Raw genomic sequence first — 23,658 nt, 5'->3', positions numbered from 1 at the left:
AAACACAGGTGGGGTGACGTCACACTTGTTTAGACCTGTAGTAAGAGAAGGTACCATGCCCCATAGGGGGAGTTCATTTGAATGCTTACCCCCAGAGGGGGGAATCCAAAAACTTGATCCGAGGAGATGGAGTCTTTGTATTATTTGATATCGAGAAAAAGTTGATCCAAGGAGATGGAGGAGAAATACTTGGGGTAGAAGTGGATGGTGGGAGGGTGTTGATCCGAGGAGATCATAAGAATTTCGAAACCCCAGAGGGGGGAGTCCATTTTGAATGCTTACCCCCAGAGGGGGAAGTCCATTTTGAATGCTTACCCCCAGAGGGGGGAATCTAGTGGGAGTCCATTTTGAATGCTTACCCCCAGAGGGGGGAACTCAAAAAAACTTGATCCAAGGAGATGGAGTCTTCGTAATATTGAGAAAAACTTGATCCAAGGAGATGGAGCAGAAATTTTGGGATGGGCGTGGTGTGGGGGAAAAATCTTTGTATTATTGATATCGAGAAAAATTTGATCCGAGGAGATCATAAGAAATTCGAAACATAAGAACATAAGAATGTAGGAACACTGCAGAAGGCCTACTGGCCCATTCCCCCCATAGGGGGAATCCAAGGAAGTGGAGGAGAAATATGTGGTCTAGAGGAAGTTGATCCAAGGAAGTAGAGCAGGAATATTTGGGGTGGAAGTGGGTGGTGGGAGGGGTACCTATAGGGGGAACCTCAAAAACTTGATCCGAGGAGATGGAGAGCACAAGAAATTAAAAAAAAATTGAAAAAAATCGGAAAAAATTCGGGGGGGTGGTGGCAATCCAGACGACGCTGCAGAAGGCACGGGCGGGCGCGAGGGCGGGCGCGCGGGCGTGCGGGGCGCGGGTGGGGGCGTGGGTGGGGGGCGTTGGTGGGGGGTTGAGGGCGAGGTGGTCGAGGGTGAGGTGGTCGAGGGTGAGGTGGTCGAGGGAGAGGTCAAGGTCATTAGCATAAAGGTGTGAAAAGGAGCCCGCTCAGAGGAGACCGTACAGCAGCAGACCTTTCGGGAGGAGACCGCTGAGAGGAGACAGCTCTGTAGAAGAGACCGCTCAGCCGCTTTGACACCTACTTGTGTGTGTGTGTGTGTGTGTGTGTGTGTGTGTGTGTGTGTGTGTGTGTGTGTGTGTGTGTGTGTGTGTGTATGTTTGTGTGTCATGCTCAACAGAGTCGTGAAAAAAAAAAATCAAAACTCTCTCTGGAAATAGGAGAGGGACTAGAGAAGATTTTAAGAATCTCTCCGGACACTTCATCAGGTCAAAATAAGAGTAAAAGCATAAGAAAAATGCGAGTGCTTGTGCGGCAAGCACATCAGCCAGACATAATGCGATGCTTTGTCTTTGCTGGTGTGAGCGCAGAAAATCCGGCCATGCATAGAATTTTAAACCCCCATATAATTTCCTCAGAAACATAAATTATTTGTCATGAATTTTTATTTACGATGTTATTAATCGTAGACGGCAGCAACCCTGCACGGATCCAACATGGCCGAGCGTAAAATCGCGGTTCTACTAATTATACCTTTTCTGGCCGCTGCTGCTGCTCCTGCTGCTGCTGCTCCTGCTGCTGCTGCTCCTGCTGCTGCTGCTCCTGCTGCTGCTGCTCCTGGATAGTAGTCTGGTCCGGTGACGTTGGTGGCTCTGTCCAGGTAAGGTTTCTCAGGCTTTCTTCCTACCTCTTGTCTCTTACTGGTACCAGACTAGTCCTGGTTGATGGCTTGGGTGCACAGGTACATACCCGGTACACACACACACTATATACGTAATCTCAATGACGTATTTGTATTTATATATGGGCACTGAGTGTGCATGTATATTATATATATATATATATATATATATATATATATATATATATATATATATATATATATATATATATATATATATATATATATATATATATATATTTATATATATATATACAGTGGTCCCTCGTTGTTCGTAATTAATCCGTTCCTGGAGCCGTTACTATAAACGAAATTTACGATTTACGAATCAATTTTCCCCATAAGAATATTGTAAATACGATTAATTCGTTCCTGACACCCAGAAGTATTAAAACAAAAAAATTTTTAACATGAAATATGCATGTAGTACATAAACAATACAATGGGAAATGATGAATGAAACATTAACAGCATAACACTTACCTTTATTGGAGATTCTTCTTAGTGTATGGGAGACTGGAGGAGGAGGAGAGAGTGGATTGTTTATAGTTTGGAATGGGAATCCCCTTCCATCAACACCTCAGGTACCATTTGCTTTTCTGGGGTTGCTTCTCTTCTCTGTTTCTTAATGCCACTAGGACCACCTTGAGAGTCACTAGAGTCCTGTCTCACAAAATAACTGTGGAGAGAGCTCTGTTTCTGGCGTCTCTTTAACACTTCCCTAAAATGGCCCAAGACTTTGTCACTGTACATGTTGCCAACCTGGCTTGCAACAACCTTGTTAGGGTGATGTTTCTCCATAAAGCTTTCCATCTTACCCCACATAGTAAAAATCTCTTTAATTTCTGAAGGCACCTTCTTCCATCTCTCTTCCTCCTCCTCTGCAGCAAGATTCTGCGCTGCGATGTGTTGCTCTTCCTGCTGAAGCTCTTGCAGCTCCTCAGTGGTGAGCTCTTCATTGTGGTCTTCCACCAATTCTTCCACATCCTCCAAACTCACATCCAACCCCATGGAACTCCCCAGTGCCACAATTGATTTTACAACAGACATAGGCTCATTAGGGTCAGTCCCAAATTCTTCAAAATCCCTCTTGTCGACACAATCTAGCCACAATTTTCTCCAGGCAGAGTTCAAAGTCCTGGTAGTCACTCCCTCCCAAGCCATACCTATAAGGGTTATGCAATGGAGGATGCTGAAGTGTTCTCTCCAAAATTCCCTTAGGGTCAAGTGAGTGTCTGTGGTCACAGTCAAGCACCTGTGAAACATTGCTTTTGTGTAGAGTTTTTTAAAGTTTGCAATAACCTGCTGGTCCATGGGTTGGAGGAGAGGAGTGGTATTCGGGGGCAAGAACTTTACTGTGATGAACCCAAACTCCTCGAAAATTAGGTCATCCAAGTTTGGAGGATGAGCAGGTGCATTGTCCATTACTAGCAGGCACTTGAGATCCAATTTCTTTTCCAGGAGATACTCCTTCACACTAGGGCCAAACACTTCATTGAACCACTCGACGAAAATTTCCCTCGTGACCCATGCCTTACTATTAGATTTCCAAAACACACACAATTTACTCTTCATAACATTGTTTTTCCTGAACACTCTGGGATTTTCAGAATGGTACACTAGTAATGGCTTCACTTTGAAATCCCAACTAGCATTAGCACAGAACATTAGCGTCAGCCTGTCTTTCATAGGCTTGTGTCCTGGCATTGCCTTTTCCTATTGTGTAATGAAGGTCCTCTTTGGCATTTTCTTCCAAAAGAGGCCTGTTTCGTCACAATTGAACACTTGTTCAGGTTTCAGTCCTTCAGCCTCTATGTACTCCTGGAATTCATGCACATATTTTTCAGCCGCCTTGTGGTCCGAACTGGCAGCCTCACCATGCCTTACCACACTGTGTATGCCAGTATGGTTCTTAAATCTCTCAAACCAGCCTTTGCTGGCCTTAAATTCACTCACTTCACCACTATTTGCAGGCAATTTCTTTACCAAATCTTCATGCAACTGCCTAGCCTTTTCACAAATAAACGAAGTCATAAGAGTATCTCCTGCTAATTGTTTCTCATTTATCCACACCAATAATAACTTCTCAACCTCTTCCAGCACTGGTGATCTCATTTTTGTCAGCATAGTTACTCCCTTTGCAACAACAGCATCCTTTATTTCATTTTTCTTGGCCACTATGGAACATAAGGTTGTGTAGGGTTTCTTATACATCCTGGACAGTTCGGCCACACTTGTACCACTTTCATATTGTTCAATGATGGTTTTCTTAAATTCAATCGTATTTCTCACCTTCTTTACCACAGGCTTGGCACTAGGAGCTGTCTTTGGAGCCATGGTAGCTTATTTAGTACTTGCAAGCACTAAAATAAATGGAATATTATGAAACATTTCGCTGGAGCACGTGAGGGGACCTTTGCTCACTGGTAAACAATGCCAGACTGGCTGCTGCCCTGGCTCACGCCGTGGGTACGCGTCCCGGACGAACTACTACTCCCGAGTCAACCTATGAAAAGTGAGTCCATGTTTATACGAAAATACCTCTATGATTGGCGAATTTTACGATTGCCAGGAACTACGAAAAGCGGGGGACCACTGCATGTATATATATATATATATATATATATATATATATATATATATATATATATATATATATATATATATATATATATATATATATATATATATATATATATATATATATATATATATATATAAGCAATAAGATCACAGTAAACAGGTGATTTCAGAATATGCAAAACAACCACTGTGAAAGAATAGAGAAGTTCCAAGCGCTTTCGTGACTACTCACATTATCAAGTAACAATGAAAGTAAAGCATCAAAGGAAGGTATATAAAAGGGTAGCCCACACCTCACTATCAGATCCCACAACAACGAAACACCTGACGCAAGACAGCAGGCCCGCCGGACAAACTACACAGGTCCTTCATACAACCCTCCAACAAACTATTCTACCCAAGAAATAAGAAATTTAAAAATTATTATTTGTCCAATGTATTATTAAATTCTTCCCAAATTCTTTTAATTATAAATGGATCTAATTTATATAAACCAAAGGAAACATTCATATTATTGTCAAAACTGCTTTTTATGAAACAAGATTCAATTATATTCCTGTCGACCATGGACTTGCTTGATACTACTTTCTCAACTTTTTGAAAATCAATTGGATGGTTAAAATCTCTTACATGAATAAATAGAGCATTGGAATCTTGTCCAGTTCTAATGCTATATTTATGTTATTTTAATCTTAGTTCGAGATTTTTACCAGTTTGACCGTAATAAACTTTATCGCAAATTTTACAAGGAATCTTATAGATACATCCATCAGTATTTTTGGGGAATTCTTTATCAAAAGTTTTTTTTACTGCATCAAGATTTTTGAATACAACTTTAATATTAAAAGTCTTAAGAAGAGAAGGCATATCAACCAAGTTTTCATGGTAAGGGAGAACCAACATATTTTTAGTTGAATAAGGCTGGTTGTCCCTTTTTGGATTGCAAAAAGTATTTCTAGCAATTTTAAAAGATTTATCAATTACATTTCTTGGGTATTTTAGATCATTACCTATTTCATAAATTTTGGATATTTCCTCATCTATGAACTCTGGACTACAAATTCGTAAAACTCTCAAAAACACTGATGAGAAAACAGAGAGTTTAACTCTATCTTGATGGGAAGAATAATAGTGGACATAGGAACAGTTATTTGTAGGTTTTCTGTAAATTTTAAATTTAAATTCATTATTACCCTTAATAATTAGAACATCTAGAAAAAGCAATGAGTTATTTTCTTCAAATTCAACAGTAAAATTTATAGAATTGGGCATAAGACACAAAATATTATCAACGTATCTGAAAAATTTAGCTCTATTAGGGAGGATTGTGTTAAGCAGCCTTGTTTCAAAAAAATCAATGTATAAGTTACTAAGAACAGGTGAAAGAGGATTTCCCATTGCCATACCAATCTTCTGAGTGTAAAACTTATCATTAAATACAAATTTTGCATCAACAATGCAAAGTTTAATAAGTTTAATGATAGTAGGAACTGGCAATGGTAAATCATAATTAACGAGTTCTTCAGATAAGAAACTTAATAAATCATCAACAGGAACTTTCGTAAACAAGGAAGTAACATCAAAACTAACCATGTTAAAATCATTTAAGTCAGTCAAGAAGCTTAATTTATCAACTAAATCTATGTTGTTTTTAACATTAAAGTTAGAAATTTTGCCAACAATAGGGCTCAAAATATCAACAAACCATTTGGATAATTTATATGAAACTGATCCTATGGAGCTAATAATTGGTCTGACTGGATTCCCTGGTTTGTGTGTTTTTATTAGTCCATACATGTAAGGTAAAGATGGATTAGTGGAAATAAATTGTTTGACTAATTCATCTTTGCCTTTCAGTAGAAGTTTTATTGTTTTATTGAAATTGCTGTTAACGGTTTCTAGGGGATTTTTTCTAAGTTTAGAATAGGTTTCAGTATCATCTAAGAGATTATTCATTTTTTCTTGGTAATCATTTTCTTTCATAATTACTATTGCATTTATTTTGTCTGCTTTAGTAAGGCACAAATATTTATTGTTATTAAGTGTATCATAAGACTTAAAGAATCTTTGAGGGCAATTGGGAATGTTTGGTTTTAACATAGAGCTATATACCATTCCCTTACTAATATTAATTTCATCAGTGGATAAATCAGAAAAATTTTCAAAGTTACAAAAGGCTTTTGCAATTTCAACATTATTAAGTTTTTTTGAAGTTGCAAAACTTAGGCCAAAACCTAGAGCAGCAGTTGTATTTTTGTCTAAAATTTCATCTGATAAGTTAATTACAAAATTATTATTAGCATGCTTTGTCCAATCACTATTTTCAATTAAAATGTCTAATTTTCTTAGTAGTTTGTTTTTGAGTTCATTACAAATTCTTCTTAGTTTATTATAGCAATGATCTAACATACTGTGTTTCCATTCGGATGGAATGGCCTGATTAAAAGAGTATTTTTTGTTTCTCAATATTTTGAATGCTTCCTTCTCCTGCATTTTAGTTATTTTAATATGTTTCTGAAGAATAATTTTCATAAAATCATCAAAAGGACGATCTCTCATGTCAAGGAGTCTATTGGGTAAAAGAGACTTGGGCAGAACTTGTTCATTTAAACAAGTTTTTAAAAAATTAAGTCGAATTTTTAACTTGTGGGACTTGATCAGTGCAGAAGAAAGCTGGGAAACAAAAGATATATGATTAGGAAAGCTTATCGAGAACATTCTGAAGAGTCGTAAGGTATCCATTAAATAAATAAATGCAATAGTGATTATGAAAGAAAATGATTACCAAGAAAAAATGAATAATCTCTTGGATGATACTGAAACCTATTCTAAACTTAGAAAAAATCCCCTAGAAACCGTTAACAGCAATTTCAATAAAACAATAAAACTTCTACTGAAAGGCAAAGATGAATTAGTCAAACAATTTACTTCCACTAATCCATCTTTACCTTACATGTATGGACTAATAAAAACACACAAACCAGGGAATCCAGTCAGACCAATTATTAGCTCCATAGGATCAGTTTCATATAAATTATCCAAATGGCTTGTTGATATTTTGAGCCTTATTGTTGGCAAAATTTCTAACTTTAATGTTAAAAACAACATAGATTTAGTTGATAAATTAAGCTCCTTGACTAACTTAAATGATTTTAACATGGTTAGTTTTGAAGTTACTTCCTTGTTTATGAAGGTTCCTGTTGATGATTTATCAAGTTTCTTATCTGAAGAACTCGTTAATTATGATTTACCATTGCCAGTTCCTACTATCATTAAACTTATTAAACTTTGCATCGTTGATGCAAAATTTGTATTTAATGATAAGTTTTGCACTAAGAAGTTTGGTATGGCAATGGGAAATCCTCTTTCACCTGTTCTTAGTAACCTATACATGGAATTTTTTGAAACAAGTCTGCTTAACACAGTCCTCCCTAATAGAGTTAAATGGTTCAGATATGTTGATGATATTTTGTGTCTTATGCCCAAAAATGTAGATATACACCATTTCCTTGGCAAATTAAATAGCTTAGCCCATTCTATAAATTTTACTGTTGAATTTGAAGAAAATAACTCATTGCTTTTTCTAGATGTTTTAATTATTAAGGGTAATAATGAATTTAAATTTAAAATTTACAGAAAACCTACAAATAACTGTTCCTATATCCACTATTATTCTTCCCATCAAGATAGAGTTAAGCTGTCTGTTTTCTCATCAATATTTTTGAGAGCTTTAAGAATTTGTAGTCCAGAGTTCATAGATGAGGAAATATCCAAAATTTATGAAATAGGTAATGATCTAAAATACCCAAGAAATGTAATTGATAAATCTTTTAAAGTTGCTAGAAATACTTTTTACAATCCAAAAAGGGACAACCAGCCTTATTCAACTAAAAATATGTTGGTTCTCCCTTACCATGAAAACTTGGTTGATATGCCTTCTCTTCTTAAGACTTTTAATATTAAAGTTGTATTCAAAAATCTTGATACAGTAAAAAAACTTTTGATAAAGAATTCCCCCCAAAATGCTGATGGATGTGTCTATAAGATTCCTTGTAAAATTTGCGATAAAGTCAATTACGGTCAAACTGGTAAAAATCTCGAACTAAGATTAAAACAACATAAATATAGCATTAGAACTGGACAAGATTCCAATGCTCTATTTATTCATGTAAGAGATTTTAATCATCAATTGATTTTCAAAAAGTTGAGAAAGTAGTATCAAGCAAATCCATGGTCGACAGGAATATAATTGAAATTGTTTCATGAAAAGCAGTTTTGACAATAATATGAATATTTCCTTTGGTTTATATAAATTAGATCCATTTATAATTAATAGAATTTGGGAAGAATTTAATAATACATTGGACAAATAATAATTTTTAAATTTCTTATTTCTTGGGTAGAATAGTTTGTTGGTGGGTTGTATGAAGGACCTGTTTAGTTCGGCCGGCGGGCCTGCTGTCTCGCGTCAGGTGTTTCGTTGTTGTGGGATCTGATAGTGAGGTGTGGGCTACCCCTTTATATACCTTCCTTTGATGCTTTACTTTCATTGTTCCTGGATAATGTGAGTAGTCACGAAAGCGGTTGGAACTTCTCTATTCTTTCACAGTGGTTGTTTTGCATATATATATATATATATATATATATATATATATATATATATATATATATATATATATATATATATATATATATATATATATATGTATATATATATATATATATATATATATATATATATATATATATATGTATATATGTGTGTGTGTTTGTGTGTGTGTGCGTGTGTGTGTGAGTGTGTGTACTCACCTATTTGTACTCACCTATTTGTGGTTGCAGGGGTCGATTCTTAGCTCCTGGCCCCGCCTCTTCACCGGTTGCTACTGGGCCCTCTCTCTCTCCGCTCCATGAGCTTTATCAAACCTCGTCTTAAAACTGTGTATGGTTCCTGCCTCCACTACGTCATTTTCTAGGCTATTCCACTGCCTTACAACTCTATGACTGAAGAAATACTTCCTAATATCTCTATGACTCATTTGTGTCTTCAACTTCCAATTGTGGCCTCTTGTTTCTGTGTCCCCTCCCTGGAACATCCTGTCTTTGTCCACCTTGTCTATTCCACGCAGTATTTTATATGTCGTAATCATGTCTCCCCTGACCCTCCTGTCCTCCAGTGTCGTCAGGCCGATTTCCCTTAATCTTTCTTCATAGGACATTCCCCTTAGCTCTGGAACTAACCTTGTCGCAATCCTTTGTACTTTCTCTAGTTTCTTGACGTGCTTTATCAAGTGCGGGTTCCAAACAGGTGCTGCATACTCCAGTATGGGCATGACATACACGGTGTACAGTGTCTTGAACGATTCCTTACTAAGGTATCGGAATGCTGTTCTCAGGTATATATATATATATATATATATATATATATATATATATATATATATATATATATATATATATATATATATATATATATATATATATATATATATATATATATATATATATATATATATATATATATATATATATATATATATATATATATATATATATATATATATATATATATATATATATATATATATATATATATATATATATATATATATATATATATATATATATATATATATATATATATATTTATATATATATATATATATATATATATATATATATATATATATATATATATATATATATTTATGTATATATAGATATATATATATATATATATATATATATATATATATATATATATATATATATATATATATATATATATATATATATGTTTGTGTATATATATATATATGCAATAAGATCACAGTAAACAGGTGATTTCAGAATATGCAAAACAACCACTCTGAAAGAATAGAGAAATTCCAAGCGCTTTCGTGACTACTCACATAATGTGAGTAGTCACGAAAGCGCTTGGAATTTCTCTATTCTTTCAGAGTGGTTGTTTTGCATATATATATATATATATATATATATATATAGATATACAGATAGATAATATATATATATATATATATATATATATATATATATATATATATATATATATATATATATATATATATATATATATATATATATATATATATATATATATATATATATATATATATATATATATATATATATATATATATATATATATATATGCAATAAGATCACAGTAAACAGGTGATTTCAAAATATGCAAAACAACCACTCTGAAAGAATAGAGAAATTCCAAGCGCTTTCGTGACTATTCACATTATCAAGGAACTATGTGAATAGTCACGAAAGCGCTTGGAATTTCTCTATTCTTTCAGAGTGGTTGTTTTGCATATATATATATATATATATATATATATATATATATATATATATATATATATATATATATATATATATATATATATATATATATATATATATATATATATATATATATATATATATATATATATATATATATATATATATATATATATATATATATATATATATATATATATATATATATATATATATATATATATGCATGACAAGCAACGGGGGGGGGAATCTTTAGCTTAAATCCTTTTACACTTCTCAGTGCGTTATCAGGAGCTGTGCAATGTTGCAAGGGAGCAACCAAAGCTGGAAAAGAGGTCTCAGAGTAGCCTGGTTGACCAGGTAATCATCAAGGTAACCTGGTTGACCAGGTAATCATCAAGGCAGCCTGGTTGACAAGGTAATCATCAATGTAACCTGGTTGACCAGGTAATCATCAAGGTAGCCTGGTTGACCAGGTAATCGTGAAAGCAGCCTGGTTGACCAGGTAATCATCAAGGTAACCTGGTTGACGAGGTAATCATCATAATATCCTGGCTGACCAAGTAATCATCAAATAACCCTGGATGACCAGGTAATCAAGGAAGCCTTCTTGCCGGGCTGCAAGAGTAGCATAACCATTGATATCGTTCAGAGGTAAGTCACTGGTATGCCCCACACCCAGCCACTGGGACCTCCTTACCCTCTACTCACTGTTTACTGAAGGACTACACTCTGATGGATGGATCCGTCTCTATCTGGCGTTAAACTGAATTATCGCAGGTTATTCTCGTTTTAACATAATTTATTTATGCTTCCCGAATGCTTAGAAATTTTATTTTATTTATTATAAGCTATGTTATTTTAGGTTAAGTTGAATTTTAGATAATTAAGACATGTGCAACAGTTGGGTATCATTCACGTTAATGAGCTCAAAAGACATGGCGAAGGTATAAGAGACATCCTACCACCTATAACAGGAACTTGCACAGGCAAGCCTTTAGGCATATGGGTGTCGCTCAAAAGTGGGCCATCGCTAAATGGGAGGTGGACACAAAAAGAAAGCTAACATCAGGAAGGGTAGGCTCAAAAACCTGGTGGTCCCTGGTCAAGGACAGACAAGTTTATGTGAATGATGAACTCATTCCACCTCTAAATCGACAGGATGGAACCACCTCTACTAGTAGTCAAGAGAAAGCGGACCTCTTTCCTTCTTAAAATCGCTTGACCAAGAAAAGGCTGTGAGCCCAGACAAGTTGAACCCAAGATTGCTGAGATGTGCAGACCAGATAGCAGCACCTCTAACGTTGTAAATCTTTCAGCACTGCCTAGTGCAGTGTAAATGACCTTCTCTGTGGAAAGAGGCAAATGTAGTCCCTGTTCACAAAAAGAAGAGCAGAGCAGAAATCAGCAACTACAGACGAGTGTTACTCCTGTCAATCACTGGTAAGATCCTTGAGACAATAATCTCAAGACAAATGACAGAGTTTTTTGACTTCCACTCACTACTTTGTGATCGTCAATATGGCTTCAGGAAAGGTTACTCTGCTGCTGATCTGTTGTTAAATCTCTCCACTTAGTGGCACCAGTTAGTGGATGAATCCAAAGTCAGCTGTGTGGTAGCACTGGACATTCCTGGTGCTTTCGACTGGGTGGGGCACCAGGGCCTCTTAATAAAACTGTAAGCTCTGGGAATTGCAGGCTCTACGCTATGTCTCCTCAGTGATTACCTTCATGATAGATCTCTAAGTGTAGTTCTCAATGGAACGGAATCAGCAAGACATCCTATTGGGGCAAGTGTTCCACAAGGAAGCGTGCTGGGACCATTGTTATGGAATGTCTACTTCAATGACCTTCATCTCATCCCAGAATTCCATGCATATCACAAGAGAAGAAATGCCAGCTGCTCTAAGCTGCATCAATCACCAGCTAAGAGCTATATCAGCTTGGAGAAATAGATGGCAAGTAACATTTGCACATGAGAAAACACAAATGATGATGGTCTCTAGGCACCATGGTGGTAATGTCAGTGCAGTAGTAAGAATGAATGGAACGGTGTTGGCACCTGGGAAAGAAGTTGATATCTTTGGGGTGAAATTTGACTCCAAACTGACCACGAAGAACCACGTTGCAAATCTTGCAAACAAGGCAGCCAGGAAGCTTACTGCACTTCGCCGTATCTCGCATCTACTTGACAGTAGGAGTTGCAAGATTCCGTACGAGGCACAAGTACGCTCACACCTTGAATATGCTCCACTTTCTTGGTTTGCCTGCCCCCCCTCCCCCTCTCATCTGCGCCTGCTTGGCAAGAGTAGAGAACAGAGCAAGACGTCTCATCTCTCTCCTAGACCAATCCTGGATAGATTTGTCATTTCAGCAGAGCCTTCAAGGGATGTGGGTGGCCTTACTGTTATGTACAAGGCCAATATTGTCAAAGTACCACACTTGGATCCACTTCGAGGACAGCGAGAAGCAAGCTTCTATATCACAAGACGGGCAGAAAGCAGCAACATTACACTGGCTGTGCCCTTCTCCAGAACATCATATCATCTGAGATCATTTATCTCCAGGATGACTCGGGTATGGAACACATTCGTACAGAATTATGAAGTCATCCACCGAGATAAAGTCAGTTGATCAAATGAAAATACTGGCCAACAGACGGCTCCTACTTCATCCTGTTCCTTACTTGTATGTCTCATAACAATAAAAATGCTTTCAAATGAGCTGATGTAAGTAACAGCTCTTAGCTTGCCAATAAAGTTAGGAATCCTTAACCTGTAAATAGCCTGTCAAAAAAGCTAGGGATCCTTAACCTAACCTTGTCAAACCCTGTGTAAAAAGAGAGAGAGAGAGAGAGAGAGAGAGAGAGAGAGAGAGAGAGAGAGAGAGAGAGAGAGAGAGAGAGAGAGAGAGAGAGAGAGAGAGAGAGAGAGAGAGAGAGAGAGAGAGAGATGGGAGAGAGAGAGAGAGGGGGGAGAGACAGAGAGACACAGGAGAGTTATATAATGCTCTTTTAATATCCTTTCTGGGTGTAATGTACGTATCAATATAACTGTTGTCTTGTGGAGTAAATCTGATATATTTTGTATGTAAACTGGACTACATAGAGTATTTATGTCTTTTGACAAGTGTTGTGGTTTATCATTACATTGTTGTTGTCTGGCATAATGGTGCTCATCTTGAAAATGGTGTTGCGTTAAGTCCAACTTTTCACGCCAATCACAATACGTTCGATTCCAAAAAAAATGCATTAATTTGTACATAGATTATGGATCACAACTCAAAGTGAACCTTCACAGTAAACAATCTCAATACATGGTGCACCGTGTTGTAATGCCTGGCACTGTCATAAACAACTTCACCACAAGTACCAGACACCACAACAGTGCACCATCAAAAACAACCTCAACACAAGTGCCAGGCATCACAGCAGTGCATCATCATAAACAACCTCACCACAAGTGCCAGGCATCACAACAGTGCACCATCATAAACAACCTCACCACAAGTGCCAGACACCACAACGGTGCACCATCAAAAACAACCTCACCACAAATGCCAGGCACCACAACAGCGCACCATCATAAACAGCCTCACCACAAGTGTCAGACACCACAACAGTGCACCATCAACAACAGCCTCACCACAAGCGCCAAACACCACAACAGTGCACCATCATAAACAGCCTCACCACAAGTGCCAGACACCACAACAGTGCACCATCATCAACAGCCTCACCACAAGCGCCAGACACCACAACAGTGCACCATCATAAACAGCCTCACCACAAGTGCCAGACACCACAACAATGCACCATAAACAACCTCACCACAAGTGCCAGACACTACAACAGTGCACCATCAAAAACAACCTCAACACAAGTGCCAGGCACCACAACAGTGCACCATCATAAACAACCTCAACACAAGTGCCAGGCACCACAACAGTGCACCATCTTAAACAACCTCAACACAAGTACCAGGCACCACAACAGTGCACCATCAAAAACAACCTCAACACAAATGCCAGACACCACAACAGTGCACCATCATAAACAACCTCACCACAAGTGCCAGACACCACAACGGTGCACCATCAAAAACAACCTCACCACAAGTGCTAGACACCACAACAGTGCACCATAAACAACCTCACCACAAGTGCCAGACACTACAACAGTGCACCATCAAAAACAACCTCAATACAAGTGCCAGGCACCACAACAGTGCCCCATCATAAACAACCTCAACACAAATGCAAGGCACCACTACAGTGCACCATCATAAACAGCCTCATCACAAGTGCCAGACACCACAACAGTGCACCATCATAAACAGCTTCACCACAAGTGCCAGGCACCACAACAGTGCACCATCATAAACAGCCTCACCACAAGTGCCAGACACCACAACAGTGCACCATCATAAACAGTTTCACCACAAGTGCCAGACACCACAACAGTGCACCATCATAAACAGCCTCACCACAAGTGCCAGACATCACAACATTGCACCATCATAAACAACCACACCACAAGTGCCAGACACTACAACAGTGCACCATCAAAAACAACCTCAACACAAGTGCCAGGCACCACAACAGTGCGCCATCATAAACAACCTCACCACAAGTGCCTAACACCACAACAGTGCACCATCATAAACAACCTCACCACAAGTGCCTGGCACCACAGCAGTGCATCATCATAAACAACCTCACCACAAGTGCCAGACACCACAAGAGTGCACCATCATAAACAGCCTCACCACAAGTGCCAGACACCACAACAGTGCACCATCAAAAACAGCCTCACCACAAGTGCCTAACACCACAACAGTGCACCATCATAAACAACTTCACCACAAGTGCCAGACACCACAACGGTGCACCATAAAAAACAACCTCACCACAAGTGCCAGGCACCACAACAGTGCACCATCATAAACAGCCTCACCACAAGTGCCAGACACCACAACAGTGCACCATCATAAACAACCTCACCACAATTGCCAGACACCACAACAGTGCACCATCATAAACAACCTCACCACAAGTGCCAGAGACCACAACGGTGCACCATCATAAACAACCTCACCACAATTGCCAGACACTACAATAGTGCACCATCATAAACAACCAAACCACAAGTGCTAGACACTACAATAGTGCACCATCATAAACAACCTCACCACAAGTGCCAGAGACCAAAACAGTGCACCAGCATAAACAACCTCATCACAAGTGCCAGAGACCACAACAGTGCACCATCATAAACAACCTCACCACAAGTGCCAGAGACCAAAACAGTGCACCATCATAAACAACCTCACCACAAGTGCCAGAGACCACAACAGTGCACCATCATAAACAACCTCACCACAAGTGCCAGAGACCAAAACAGTGCACCAGCATAAACAACCTCACCACAAGTGCCAGAGACCACAACAGTGCACCATCATAAACAACCTCACCACAAGTGTCAGACACCACTACAGTGCACCATCATAAACCTCACCACAGGTGCCTGGCACCACAACAGTGCACCAGCATAAACAACCTCACCACAAGTGTCAGACACCACTACAGTGCACCATCATAAACCTCACCACAGGTGCCTGGCACCACAACAGTGCACCATCATAAACAACCTCTCCACAAGTGCCAGACACTACAACAGTGCACCATCATAAACAACCTCACCACAAGTGCCAGACACTACAACAGTGCACCATCATAAACAACCTCACCACAAGTGCCTGACACCACAACAGTGCACCATCATAAACAACCTCACCACAAGTGCCTGACACCACAACATTGCACCATCATAAACAACCTCACCACAAGTACCAGATACCACAACAGTGCGCCATCATAAACAACCTCACCACAGGTGCCGGACATTGCAACAGTGCACCATCATAAACAACATCACCACAAGTGCTAGCCACCACAACAGTGCACCATCATAAACAACCTCACCACAAGTGCCTGGCACCACAACAATACACCATCATAAACAACCTCACCACAGGTGCCAGACACTACAACAATACACCATCATAAACAACCTCACCACAGGTGCCAGACACTACAACAATACACCATCATAAACAACCTCACCACAGGTGCCAGACACTACAACAATACACCATCATAAACAACCTCACCACAAGTGCCTGACACCACAACATTGCACCATCATAAACAACCTCACCACAAGTGCCAGGCACCACAACAGTGCACCATCATAAACAACCTCACCACAGGTGCCTGGCACCACAACAGTGCACCATCATAAACAACCTCACCACAAGTGCCAGACACCACAACAGTGCACCATCATAAACAACCTCACCACAGGTGCCTGGCACCACAACAGTGCACCATCATAAACAACCTCACCACAAGTGCCAGACACCACAACAGTGCACCATCATAAACAACCTCACCACAGGTGTCAGGCACCACAACAGTGCACCATCATAAACAACCTCACCACAGGTGCCTGGCACCACAACAGTGCGCCATCATAAACAACCTCACCACAAGTGCCTGGCACCACAACAGTGCACCATCATAAACAACCTCACCACAAGTGCCTGGCACCACAACAGTGCACCATCATAAACAACCACACCACAAGTGCCTGGCACCACAACAGTGCGCCATCATAAACAACCTCACCACAAGTGCCTGGCACCACAACAGTGCGCCATCATAAACAACCTCACCACAAGTGCCTGGCACCACAACAGTGCACCATCATAAACAACCTCAACACAAGTGCCTGGCACCACAACAGTGCGCCATCATAAACAACCTCACCACAAGTGCCAGACACCACAACAGTGCGCCATCATAAACAACCTCACCACAAGTGCCTGGCACCACAACAGTGCACCATCATAAACAACCTCAACACAAGTGCCTGGCACCACAACAGTGCGCCATCATAAACAACCTCACCACAGGTGCCTGGCTCCACAACACAAAGAGCGCCATCATTGTGAAGAAAACAAGAGGACATTTTTTTCCTTACCATTCTTTTCTTATATAGAATTTTCTTTATAATGAATCAACTGGATTTTTTTTATATTTGTCTTACCATTTCTCTAGATTGCAGAGTGAGTTAATATGTTTTAAAAGTTGATGTGTTTGTCAAAGGCTCTACTGTAATAGCAGGTGGGTAATCATATCACACAAATATAAGAGTGAGTATGGTTGAGCGAGACTGACCTGCCTAGAGTGGGAGAGTAAGCCTACTGTAGTGCTCCTATATCCTTACGTTCTTATACACTAAATATTTGCTTTGATCTCCCACTGTTATGCGCGCAGGAGTAGACTACTGGCTTGCACACCTTGCCTTAGCATGAGAGAGAGAGAGAGAGAGAGATCTGGAGAGAGTTCCGGGGGTCAACGCCCCCGCGGCCCGGTCTGTGACCAGGCCTCCTTAGGTCAGTGTCCCAGGATGCGACCCACACCAGTCGACTAACACCCAGGTACCCATTTTACTGATGGGGAACATAGACAACAGGTGGAAAGAAACACGTCCAATGTTTCTACTGTGGCTGGGAATCGAACCCAGGCCCTCACCGTGTGAAGCGAGAGCGTTAACCACCAGGCCACCAATTAGGAACGAGCAAAAAGACAGCAGAGAGAATAATAATTGCATTTGTTATCACCAAAATAAGCTGATATTTACAGTGAATATGGCACATGTGCAGTATGTACAATGAGGCGAATGCGAGCATAAGACACAGTGAGAACCTGGGAAGGTAAATCTGCCAAGGCTGCTTTATGAGTGTGCCACGTCGCTTCACAGCTTTGGTGGGTTTCCTTGTGATAGGCGGGTTGAACCAAGGTACTGGTATAACGATGGAGCCCCTTTGTGTTAAACCCTTACCACCTGGTCTGCTGGTCGGGAGGCAGCCTATATGGGAGTGTGACATAAGCTGAATAAATTATAACATACTCTTAGCATGCCACACCCATCCTATCTTCCTGACAATTTTCCTCCGTAAATTCCTTCCTTTCTCTCTCTCTCTCTCTCTCTCTCTCTCTCTCTCTCTCTCTCTCTCTCTCTCTCTCTCTCTCTCTCTCTCTCTCTCTCTCTCTCTCTCTCTCTCTTTCTCTCTCTCAAACTTCCTCTCTCCCACCTTCCTTCCCCAACACTCACCAGAGGAATCAATAAATGAAAATTTTTCACACACGTCTTGAAAATCCCATTAATACAATAACTGCGGTCCAGGATAATTATTGGTTGCAGAGTTTGTGGAGGGAGACTTAAGCTGTGAGGAAGGTGAGGAAGGGAGGCGGTGGAGGTGGCGAGGGAGGAGGAAAGAGAGGTGAGGAAGGAACAAGATAAGGGAGAGAGGAAACGAGGGAGATAGTGAAGTAGGGAATAGTTGATGGATGAAGGGAAAGAAGATATTGATAATAGGAGTTGAAGAAATTTGAAGGTGAGGGAGGGAAGTGTTCAGGGAAGGAAGAAAGTAAAGGAAGTACATGCCCGGTAAAGGAAGGAGGTGAGGTGATAGGAAGATAAAGGTCGCAGGAGAGAACTAAGAAGAGGGAGGAAGTATTTGAAAGATGAAAAATAGGAAATGTTGGAGACAGAAGAAAGGAGGGAGATGTTCAAATCAGAAAGAGGTGAGGGAAGTGGGTGCTCAGCAAAGTAAGGTGGAGAAGAAAGGTGAAGACGGAGACGAAGCAGAAGCAGAAAAAGTGAAATGAGTTCATTTACATGGGAATACATGGATGCTGCAGACAACAAAGGACATAAAAGTACGCACTGAGGATGTCTGCTGAGGACGTTGTACGTATTTCCGTAGTGATCTATAACGTAAGGATAATCAATTAGAAAGCTGTCTATCTACCTTTCTTTTCCCTCTGGTCAATGACGTACAAAAAATATATCATACCGTATTGAAAAAAATATAAGCAGTTTACTGGTAATGGTGGCACTGGTAATGGTGGCACTGGTAGTGGTGGCACTGGTAGTGGTGGCACTGGTAGTGGTGGCACTGGTAATGGTGGCACTGGCAGTGGTGGTACTGGAAGTGGTGGCACTGGTAATGGTGGCACTGGTAGTGGTGGCACTGGTAGTGGTGGCACTGGTAATGGTGGCACTGGTAGTGGTGGCACTGGTAGTGGTGGCACTGGTAATGGTGGCACTGGTAGAGGTGGCACTGGTAGTGGTGGCACTGGTAGTGGTGGCACTGGTAATGGTGGCACTGGTAGTGATGGCACTGGTAGTGGTGGCACAGGTAATGGTGGCACTGGTAGTGGTGGCACTGGTAGTGGTGGCACTGGTAGTGGTGGCACTGGTAATGGTGGCACTGGTAGTGGTGGCACTGGTAGTGGTGGCACTGGTAGTGGTGGCACTGGTAATGGTGGCACTGGTAGTGGTGGCACTGGTAATAGTGGCACTGGTAATGGTGGCACTGGTAGTGGTGGCACTGGTAGTGGTGGCACTGGTAATGGTGGCACTGGTAATGGTGGCACTGGTAGTGGTGGCACTGGTAGTGGTGGCACAGGTAATGGTGGCACTGGTAGTGGTGGCACTGGTAGTGGTGGGACTGGTAATGGTGGCACTGGTAATGGTGGCACTGGTAGTGGTGGCACTGGTAGTGGTGGCACTGGTAGTGGTGGCACTGGTAATGGTGGCACTGGTAGTGGTGGCACTGGTAATGATGGCACTGGTAGTGGTGGCACTGGTAGTGGTGGCACTGGTAATGGTGGCACTGGTAGTGGTGGCACTGGTAGTGGTGGCACTGGTAGTGGTGGCACTGGTAATGGTGGCACTGGTAGTGGTGGCACTGGTAGTAGTGGCACTGGTAATGGTGGCACTTGTAGTGGTGGCACTGGTAGTGGTGGCACTGGTAATGGTGGCACTGGTAGTGGTGGCACTGGTAGTGGTGGCACTGGTAGTGGTGGCACTGGTAATGGTGGCACTGGTAGTGGTGGCACTGGTAGTGGTGGCACTGGTAATGGTGGCACTGGTAATGGTGGCACTGGTAGTGGTGGCACTGGTAGTGGTGGCACTGGTAGTGGTGGCACTGGTAATGGTGGCACTGATAGTGGTGGCACTGGTAATGGTGGCACTGGTAGTGGTGGCACTGGTAGTGGTGGCACTGGTAGTGGTGGCACTGGTAGTGGTGGCACTGGTAGTGGTGGCACTGGTAGTGGTGGTACTGGTAATGGTGGTACTGGTAGTGGTGGCACTGGTAGTGGTGGCACTGGTAGTAGTGGCACTGGTAGTAGTGGCACTGGTAGTGGTGGCACTGGTAGTGGTGGCACTGGTAGTGGTGGCACTGGTAGTGGTGGCACTGATAGTGGTGGCACTGGTAGTGGTGGTACTGGTAGTGGTGGTACTGGTAATGGTGGCACTGGTAGTGGTGGTACTGGTAATGGTGGCACTGGTAGTGGTGGTACTGGTAATGGTGGCACTGGTAGTGGTGGTACTGGTAATGGTGGCACTGGTAATGGTAGCACTGGTAGTGGTGGCACTGGTAGTAATGGTACTGGTAGTGGTGGCACTGGTAGTGGTGGCACTGGTAGTGGTGGCACTGGTAGTGGTGGTACTGGTAATGGTGGCACTGGTAGTGGTGGTACTGGTGCTGGTGGTACTGGTAGTGGTGGTACTGGTAATGGTGGCACTGGTAGTGGTGGCACTGGTAGTGGTGGTACTGGTAATGGTGGCATTGGTAGTGGTGGTACTGGTAATGGTGGCACTGGTAGTGGTGGCACTGGTAATGGTGGCACTGGTAGTGGTGGTACTGGTAATGGTGGCACTGGTAGTGGTGGCACTTGTAATGGTGGCACTGGTAGTGGTGGTACTGGTAATGGTGGCACTGGTAGTGGTGGTACTGGTAATGGTGGCACTGGTAGTGGTGGTACTGGTAATGGCGGCACTGGTAGTGGTGGTACTGGTAATGGTGGCACTGGTAGTGGTGGTACTGGTAATGGTGGCACTGGTAGTAGTGGTACTGGTAATGGTGGCACTGGTAGTGGTGGTACTTGTAATGGTGGCACTGGTAGTGGTGGTACTGGTAATGGTGGCACTGGTAGTGGTGGTACTGGTAATGGTGGCACTGGTAGTGGTGGTACTGGCAATGGTGGCACTGGTAGTGGTGGTACTGGTAATGGTGGCACTGGTGGTGGTGGTACTGGTAATGGTGGCACTGGTAGTGGTGGTACTGGTAATGGTGGCACTGGTAGTGGTGGTACTGGTAATGGTGGCACTGGTAGTGGTGGTACTGGTAATGGTTGCACTGGTAGTGGTGGTTATGGTTAGTGGTGATGGTTGTACTGGTGGTGGTGTAGGTTACTTGATTATAATATGATGAAAGGAGGTTCTAAAAACATTGTTGATTGATTGTTAGGCTAGGTTAGGCTAGGTTAGGTTAGGTTAGGTTAGGTTAGGTTAGGTTAGGTTACGTTAGGTTAGGTTAGGTTTGGTTAGGTTAGGTTAGGTTAGGTTACGTTAGGTTAGGTTAGGTTAGGTTAGGTTAGGTTAGGTTAGGTTAGGTTAGGTTAGGTTAGTTTAGGTTAGGTTAGGTTAGGCTAGGTTAGGCTAGGTTAGGTTACGTTAGGTTAGGTTAGGTTAGGTTAGTTTAGGTTAGGTTAGGCTAGGTTAGGCTAGGTTAGGCTAGGTTAGGTTAGGTTAGGTTAGGTTAGGTTAGGTTAGGTTAGGTTAGGTTAGGTTAGTTTAGGTTAGGTTAGGCTAGGTTAGGCTAGGTTAGGCTAGGTTAGGCTAGGTTAGGCTAGGTTAGGTTAGGTTAGGTTAGGTTAGGTTAGGTTAGGTTAGTTTAGGTTAGGTCAGGCTAGGTTAGGCTAGGTTAGGCTAGGTTAGGCTAGGTTAGGCTAGGTTAGGTTAGGTTAGGTTAGGTTAGGTTAGGTTAGGTTAGGTTAGTTTAGGTTAGGTTAGGCTAGGTTAGGCTAGGTTAGGCTAGGCTAGGCTAGGTTAGGCTAGGTTAGGTTAGGTTAGGTTAGGTTAGGTTAGATTCGGCAGGAAACAAGACAAGTCAGATGATGATCCACCGTTGCAGCTTTTGATCATCTGACCGAGACTTTTCGCTGGCTTACCTGTCCACCCCTTTAAAAATAATGGTCGTAGTTGTAACCATTTTTGGTTGACTGAAAAATTCATTTGAGGTGTCTAGTTAGTATTATGGTGGTGAAGTTGGTATCGTAGTAGATGGGTGGGAGATGTGGAAAGGGACTATAGGTGTGAGCAATGGGTAGGAAGAGGGTGGGATCTATTTGTGCAAGTTACTGAGTTGTGGTTGGCATCTTGGGGAGGGTAAACTTGGTGAGTTAGGTTAGGTAAGATTCGTCAGGAGGCTTACCAGTCCTCCCAGTGAAAAATTAACTATAAGAGATCCCACTCGGTCAGAGATGCTATGTGGAGACCCAATGTCTCAAGTCAGTGTCCCATGTCAGTGTCCCATGCCAGTGTCCCACGTCAGTGTCCCACGTCAGTGTCTCATGTTATAATAACGTTCATCTGTGCTGATGGTAATAACGACATTCACCCTTTATTCTCGAACCTGCAGTCAAGATGGCTTATATCAGAACGTTATTTGGAAATATTCGATCACTTCTTTGCCATAAGTAATGCGGTTGTGTTTTTTTTCTTTTTGTTAACTATGTGTTTATCGGTGTGTGTAACTTAATGTAATTAAAGTAAATAGTGTTTATGCTCTATGTTTGACTTTGGGAACCTCTCTAGACAGTAAATGTAGATGAACGGTGGTATTTTATTTTTTATTTTATTAACACACTGGCCGATTCCCACCAAGGCAGGGTGGCCCGAAAAAGAAAAACTTTCACCATCATTCACTCCATCACTGACTTGCCAGAAGGGTGTTTTACACTACAGTTTTTAAACTGTAGGATCTAATATCAATGTTGTCTTGTTTATTTCAGATTGCTCAATAAAGTGATGTCTCTCTTTTTCTGTTTCTTTCTCCATCTCTTTCCATCTTTTTTCCATCTCTCTCTCTCTCTCTCTCTCTCTCTCTCTCTCTCTCTCTCTCTCTCTCTCTCTCTCTCTCTCTCTCTCTCTCTC

Source organism: Cherax quadricarinatus, chromosome 90 (assembly GCF_038502225.1).
Source record: "Cherax quadricarinatus isolate ZL_2023a chromosome 90, ASM3850222v1, whole genome shotgun sequence".
NCBI classification, from domain to species: Eukaryota; Metazoa; Arthropoda; class Malacostraca; order Decapoda; family Parastacidae; genus Cherax; species Cherax quadricarinatus.
The sequence above is the reverse complement of the archived record's forward strand: the minus strand, read 5'-3'. Positions refer to the sequence as shown.